At 39.4% G+C, this 7,422-nt stretch overlaps 1 long non-coding RNA gene across 1 annotated transcript; it reads right to left on the reverse strand.

The window, feature by feature from the left end:
• Positions 1-2,002: 2,002 nt before the first annotated feature.
• Positions 2,003-6,345, reverse strand: LOC108496720. Its single transcript, XR_001874554.1, has 3 exons — positions 6,236-6,345; positions 6,079-6,144; positions 2,003-2,112 (listed from the first exon to the last, which is right to left on the reverse strand). It is a non-coding gene; the product is annotated as an uncharacterized LOC108496720 (long non-coding RNA).
• Between the last annotated feature and the right edge of the window lie 1,077 nt (positions 6,346-7,422).

Below are 7,422 nucleotides of genomic sequence, written 5' to 3' on the forward strand. Positions count from 1 at the left end.
TTTTGTGTTTCTACCCCCAGAAGTTTGGCTGGTTGGAGATTTTTCAGTAATTTTATATTTGGGTTTTAACTGTATTCTAAGACTTTATTCAAAGTTAAAAATCAGGAGGTGTTATTCAGACATTAAAATGCTAACTTGAATAATCAAGGAGGCTACTCTATAGGAAATAATGGAATGTCTTCCTTTTCATGTTTTCCCCTCTTTGTAATGAAAAATCAAATGGTTCTGTCAAAATATTTCACAACAATGGAAACAGATGTTGATTTAGAAAAAACAAATGTTTCAATCCTTATTAACCAGTGAGAAAAATATTTTAGCTTTTGTATTAAATCAACCTAAGTTGCAGATAGCTTTAGTAAAGTCTGTAGTGTATTTCTGGCCACCTGTACTGAAATATATGAGAACAGGAAAAAACTTATTTTCCTTTGAGTTTTGGTGAAACATCTGCATTTTTACAAAACAAGAATTCTGCGTTTGTTACCTCTACTATTCACATGGAGAAGGTGTCCACATATCTTTTTGCAGTGTTGTAAGCCAATTGGTTATGAAGATCAACTTCTCAAAGACAAAGCTCAGGATTAAATAATGTATTTGAGCAACTTTTTTGTGGAGTAGCATTTGTAATGAATTGTATCAATACTCCAAGCCAGGTCACATTGATCTAAGATATGAAACCTCTGTCTCACACTCAGAAGTTTGAAATCTTTCTCTTGCACTGGAACACTCATATCTGTGATATTCCTTGTCCTTTCTTTTATACTTTTGACTTGACAGTAGTTAGCCTGTGATATCCAGATGTGATACAAAGTGCCTTTCAGAAAGAAAGGAGTACTTCAGTTCATCAGAGTTGAACTGCATTTCTAAAGGTAACAGTTTAATTTTTAAATGCTGAGTTTGTTCTTTAGTAAGTAGAGTCTGAGTTTTATTCACTGGTGGATGCTCATAAAGAATAAATGCAAAAATCTACCAAACAACTACCGGTTTACTTCTGGTTTCTTCTTTTTTTTTTTTGTGGGCTTAACTAAAGAATTGTAAAAGATCTCTAAAGAGTAGACATATCAGATTCTGGCTTTATGGTGGGAAATGCCACTGTAAATGCCTCTGAATCAGTATTTTATTTTTTTTCCCAATTTGATTATTTCTCTCATTTTTCCTCTTTTATAATGTAGCAGTGTCCTCCTCTGCTTTCATGTTTTACTTGCTATTTGCTTCTGCATCTAAAGAATATGGGTAGAAACTTGAATACTTTTTTTTTTTAAAAACTGTTTTTGTATTTTCAATTGTCTTTCTGTCTTTGTAACCTTCTGTGATGGTAGGTGAATTTTGTCCTGGAGTCACACAACCCAGGGAGTAATCTTCAAGACTTTCTGACAGTTCTATAGACACTTTGGGTGGACATGGCAGGCTCAGGTTCTACCACTGAGAAACTAGTGAGAAGCCAACCTTTGGCAACACCATACTGCCAGGTAGGGTGTAGCGAGGTGGCAAGAGAACAGTTGTGAAACAGAAAAAAAAGAACTAATTCCTGTTTTGAATTGTCATCAGTGGTGTCTTTCAGGAGAGCAAATGCAGTGGGATCTTTTACCCAATAAGAACACACATTGCTTTTAATGGAACAAGTTGCATGCACATTTAGTTAATGTGGCACTTAATTGATTTCTGGATGGGAGTTAAACTTTCCTGGCTAGCAATTTCACATTTACTCAAGCAATTGTTTCATGAAGTCTGTATGCTTCAACCAGAATCCTCATTAATGGTTTTGGACTCCATCACTCCTATCATGATATATCCCCTGAAGAACAGCATTTGAACTGTATATCTGTAGAGTATTATGCATTTAAAATTTTCATTAACAGAGGAAATTCCAGTTTGCTTCTGTGGAATATTTTTTTTTCTGAAGTACCTTACCCCACAGTACATATTTTCCACTTATTTGCTAAACTTCAAGGAAATGAATAGCTGTTGATTACATTATTCAGCTTTTTATTCCTTGAGAGGGTGGGGGGCGGAAGCTCCAGAAAAACCTTTTGGGAAGCAGCAGTGATCCTGTTGCATATATTCAAGCTTGGGCTGGTTCTTACTAGACTCCTGTGAAATGGTGGTGCTGTGATGCTTTGGAAATCAGGGAAAAAGAAGAATCAGCTTTTAGCCTGTGATAAGAAAGCTACTGCAGAGATGCATTTTGTTTCTTTCTTTTTATACTGAAATTTGTACTCCTGGGTTATACAGTCATTTAACTTGAGTCTTCTTTCCACAGAAATTTCCACTTTCAAGAAAATATAACTTCCACTTATATTTTCCCCATAATTGCTCTCGCTTTTCCGTATAAAACAATTTCCAAGGACTTAGTGTTTTCTCCTTCCATTTAAGATACAACTATGTACTCCTACTGCAGTCATAGTTTGTACTGCACATCATTTGTCATCACTCTGCTCTTCTCCCTGTCATGTGAAATATAAGCCACAGTTTTTCTCTTAGGGCCTAACTGTCCTTCCTCCCAGCACCAAGAGCTCAACTTCCATCTCCCATCTGGAAAACAGAAGTGCCAGACACTTTCATCCTAATTTTTTAAAGTTCTTGGGCAAGTACTTTTGTACTGTCTCCTGTTAGCACTGGTACTTGTGAGCAGTTCCAGTACTCTCCTCCATCACTTTGAAGTGACCCCATTGCTTTATTTCAAATGCCTGATTGTAATTTTCCTTAAAACTTCTATAATACCTACCAGAAACTCAACAAGAGCCGGGCTACCATGGGCTGTGACCAATGGGCTGCCGTCAGCTGTGATTCTGAGCACTCATTTCTCCTTGTCTTGAGACTCCTGCCTGTGTGCCCTTTTGCTTGCATTTAAACCCTAAAGGTTGGAGGCTGATGCTCTGTTTGCTTGTCTATGGGCTGATGCTCTGTTTGCTTGCCTGTGCTATGGGCTGTCATGTGCCAGCAGCAGGCTGGTGTGCGAAGGCAAGACTAGAAATTCATACCACATTTATTGGAGAACATCTATCCACGGCCTTGTTGTTTTATGTCTAGCAATTTAATTTTGCTCAATGTTTTCAGTATATAGGAACCAGAAAAGGCAGTGATACACCAGTGATATTGTAAAATTCATTATATGAGTACATAGGTGTTCAATAGAGATGTGTGCCAAGCTGCAATAATGATGGAAGGCTTTTGGTCGCTGTATGATGCAAGCTATAGTGTCACTCACGTGTGTTCAGTACTGTCCCTACAGGATTTCCTTCTGTAACTCCTGTCAAAACACTGTTCTGGGTTCCTTTTTGTCAATGCAAGTTTGTGTGAACTTTTTTCTATTTTCTTAATAAATTTATGTTTTATTTATTTTATAAATTTATTTTATATTTATCAAACACACAGGATATAAATCCGTAAGCTGAAATCTGTAATGAAAAGTGTTACTATTGTTAAAAGTCTCAGTTTTGGCTGGTATCAAATACAAAGACAACCTAAACATAAAAATTCCAGTTATATTGTAAGTTAGTTTCTCATATTTAATTAGCTCTTCCTTGCACCTTGTTTGTCAATGCAAGAAGAAAATACTTGAGTTATATATATATATATATTCAAGGAGAAACTAGAGAATAGAAATTAAAACACTCTCCTTACCCCAGATTTCAGAAGAACCTAAAGAGACGAGTATATGCTACTTTAAAATAAATTATAATAAAAAATATTTCCAGTAAAAATATTTCAGTCTTATTCTTAACATAAATATTAGGCTTTTTCAAAAGGCTTTTATGCTTTTGCCATCTAAATGTTAGTCAAACTTTTTAATAATTAAACACTGATGGCTAGAAAAAATATATTAATTATGCATCTCCTAGGCCACAGAAAGAAGTTATTTTATCAGTCTACAAAATGATTTAGTATGCATAAAATTTAACATTTAATAATACCACAAAGAGCATTTATTTTAAATGTTTCCATGTTCCAATCATGTCTAATTAATACTTAAATGTTAGTGCACTGGTAATGCTGCTTTTTCTTTACTCAGTACAACTGAAGTTTTTTGTTTAGCAGCTCTTGGTTGAAGCTTCAACAAACCATATAACAGAGTAAATAGGCTACCTTTTGTAGACTTGAGAATCTCAAGGTATCTCAGAAATAAGGTTCTTGAGGAATGCTCATGAGGAACGCTTTCTTTATAGACAAACGTAAGCTACTGTGTATCACTAAAAAAATTTACAAAAGAGGGTTTGGAAGGTACTACATGACTTAAAAAGGGTTGCATCCATCAGACCTGCATTTTCATGCGTAACTGCAGAAGCAGTGAAGATTGTTTTGGCTTGACTAGCATTTACAATTGTGCACTGGAGCAAGTGTTCTAATGCTCTCTTGAATTTTAGTTCCTGAAAGACATGCTGTACTTGGCAGCATATTAGAGTATTCAAGGGCAAAACCAAAGAAGAAGCCTTTAAACTAAGCAATTATTATCTGTTAAAGTGCAGAAATGTTGGTTGCAAGACAAGCAATGTAAAGACGACACATAGATTGAGCTAGATTCTGTGTTCTCATAGCCTTGTCTGTGGGTCTTGTCCTCCTCAAAATAAAACCTGATGTTGTTTATTTGGGTGAAAAGATATTTCAAGTGCTAAACACTGATATCTGAATGGAATAGAAGACCTGCCAGAGGTTACTGCTGCTTTGTCAGTTAATTTACTCTCCTCTCCCTTCAGTGGCATGCACACACTGGGGGAATCTTAACTGATGTCAAGTAGATACCTTTCAGGAGCCTAAGTGTCCCAAAGCAGTGTTAAGATATTTGAAACCTGTATTTTATTCCTTCCTGAAACTTTCCCACAGCCTTTCTCTTCACTTACCTTCTTTGTTTTTTTCAGTGTTTATCTTTTCCTCCCCTGTGAACATCTTGAAAGAGTGTGAAAAAGTCCTAGATGTTTCAACAATTCATTTGTTCTCTTCCTTCAGGTGGAGTCTCTGATTAAATAATCTATGCATGCTTGTGTGTATGATCAGGTGGCACTTTGGAATGTGAAGCAAGCAGTTCTATACCAAAATATACCGCCTCCTTTTGTTCACAGAACCAGAGGATAGCTTAGGAGGTGTCTTGGATCTTTCTCAACTTTCTTCCTGGATCCCCAAAGATGCCTATGGTCTATATGTGGATTTGTAGTACCTTTCACTCTGCTATCTACCCTTGCCAGGCCAGTGAGGACTTATTGGGACTGCGGGCCCATGCTGACATGGCAAGCTGCCAGACTGGGACAATGGAAGCACTGCTGTATGCCCCACTCTGCATTCATGGGGCCAGTGATTCAACAAAGAGGCCAGTGGAAGCTGAGATAGCCCTGAACCCAGACTTGGCCTTAACTTGACTTAGTCCCCTTCTCCTTCACAAATCCAAGTCACAAAGGGGTGAAACTGAGAGCACTGGCTACAAGTTTAGGGTATCAGCTTAGAAGAGGCACTCTCTTATCATGCTAGTTGCTATGCCATTAAAATGGAAGGTTGGTCTCTTCTGACAGGTAGTGTCCTGCACCAACACTTCCTGTAGTATGTAAGTCAGTGCAACTCTTTAAGATATGCAGTTCTCTAAAACAACTGTTAGATTATTTTGCAAATATCCCTATCCTGGCATCTCAGGAAATTAGACATGAGAGTTGAGACCTTAGAAGTGTTGTCTTCTAAGCACAGTTTTGAATCTTGGTGTGAGGTCCTATGTTTTATTTGTAATTTGTTTTTCAGTCTTGGAACTAAAAGTTTGATTTTATTTCTTTAATGAAATTAATTTCATTTTTAATGCTTAGATGCTGCTGGAGATGGCTCCAAGGGAAGCTTGTGAATTTAGGACGCTTCTTTCTTTAAAGGAAACCATTTTGAATACAGTGACAAGAGCATAATCCTCAGGACAACTGTGCTGTGAGTTGTGTAATGGAATGGGCTGACAAGAATCTTTTCCCAAGCTACAAGGCTAGTACAGGAATTGCTGAATTGTGATCCCACTGGCACAGAAAAAGCAGGACGCAGATACACCCCTTCTTTATCCCCTTGGAGACGCTTGTCGCCTTGGCGCAACTTCCAAAGCACTTCACAAGGTGCCCTTACCTTCACAACTGGCAATGAGTGTGTTTCCTCATCTTGTAAAACACCAGCAGCATATCAGAGTCTAGTCTGTGAAAGAGATCATGAATCACTTTTTTTTTTTAACAATTAAACAAATCTTAATATTCTCATGGTCAGAGGAAGAAAACCCCTATAATACTGATTAAGAGGATGTCATTCCATTTCTTTTGTTTCACTACTTGCTAATGAGCTGGTATCATTACAGAGTCTTTGACATTCAAAAGAGGTGATGGAATCAGGGTTGAGAGCTGGGAAGAAGCAGAGAAGGGGTCCTTGGGAAAAGATGCAAGTGCTGTTGCTAAGGAATGTCATAGAATCATAGAATCAGCTGGGTTGGAAGGGACTTCTGAGATCATCAAGTACAATCCTTGGTCCAACACCACCATGGTTACTAGACCATGGCACTAAGTGCCACATCCAGTCTCATCTTAAAAACCTCCAAGGATGAAGTATCCACTACTTCCCTGGGCAGCCCATTCCAATGCCTGATTACCCTCTCTGTAAAGAATTTCTTCCTGATATCTAACCTAAACCTCCTTTGAAAGGGCTTAAGACCAGACAGGGCCCTCTTGTCTTACTGATAGTTGCCTGGGAGAAGAGACCAACCCTCACCTGGCTACAACCTCCTTTCAGGGAGTTGCAGAGAGTGATGAAGTCTTCCCTGAGCCTCCTCTTCTCCAGGCTGAACAACCCCAGCTCCCTCAGCCTCTCCTCATAGGACTTGTGTTCAAGTCCCTTCACCAGCCTTGTTGCTCTTCTCTGGACCTGGTCCAGCACCTCAATATCCTTCCTGAACTGAGGGGCCCAGAACTGGACACAGTACTCCAGGTGTGGCCTCACCAGTGCTGAGTCCAGGGGAAGAATCACTTCCCTGGACCTGCTGGCCACACTGTTCATGATAGAGGCCAGGATGCCATTGGCCTTCTTGGCGACCTGGGCACACTGCTGGCTCATGCAGCTTCCTGTCAATCCAAACTCCTAGGTCTCTTTCTGCCTGGCTGCTCTCCAGCCACTCTGTCCCCAGCTTGTAGTGCTGCAGGGGGTTGTTGTGGCCAAAGTGCAGGACCCGGCACTTGGCCTTGTTAAACCTCATCCCATTGGAATCAGCCCAACTCTCCAGTCTGTCCAGGTCCCTCTACAGAGCCCTCCTGCCTTCCAGCTGATCGACACTCCCCCCCAACTTAGTGTCATCTGCAAATGTGCTGATGGTGGACTCAATCCTCTCATCTAAATCATCGATAAATATGTTAAACAGAACTGGGCCCAACACTGATCCCTGGGGGACACCACTAGTGACTGGCCACTGACTGGATGCAGCCCCGTTCA

The sequence above is a fragment of the Lepidothrix coronata genome, unplaced genomic scaffold (assembly GCF_001604755.1).
Source record: "Lepidothrix coronata isolate B3197 unplaced genomic scaffold, Lepidothrix_coronata-1.0 Scaffold42, whole genome shotgun sequence".
NCBI lineage: Eukaryota > Metazoa > Chordata > Aves > Passeriformes > Pipridae > Lepidothrix > Lepidothrix coronata.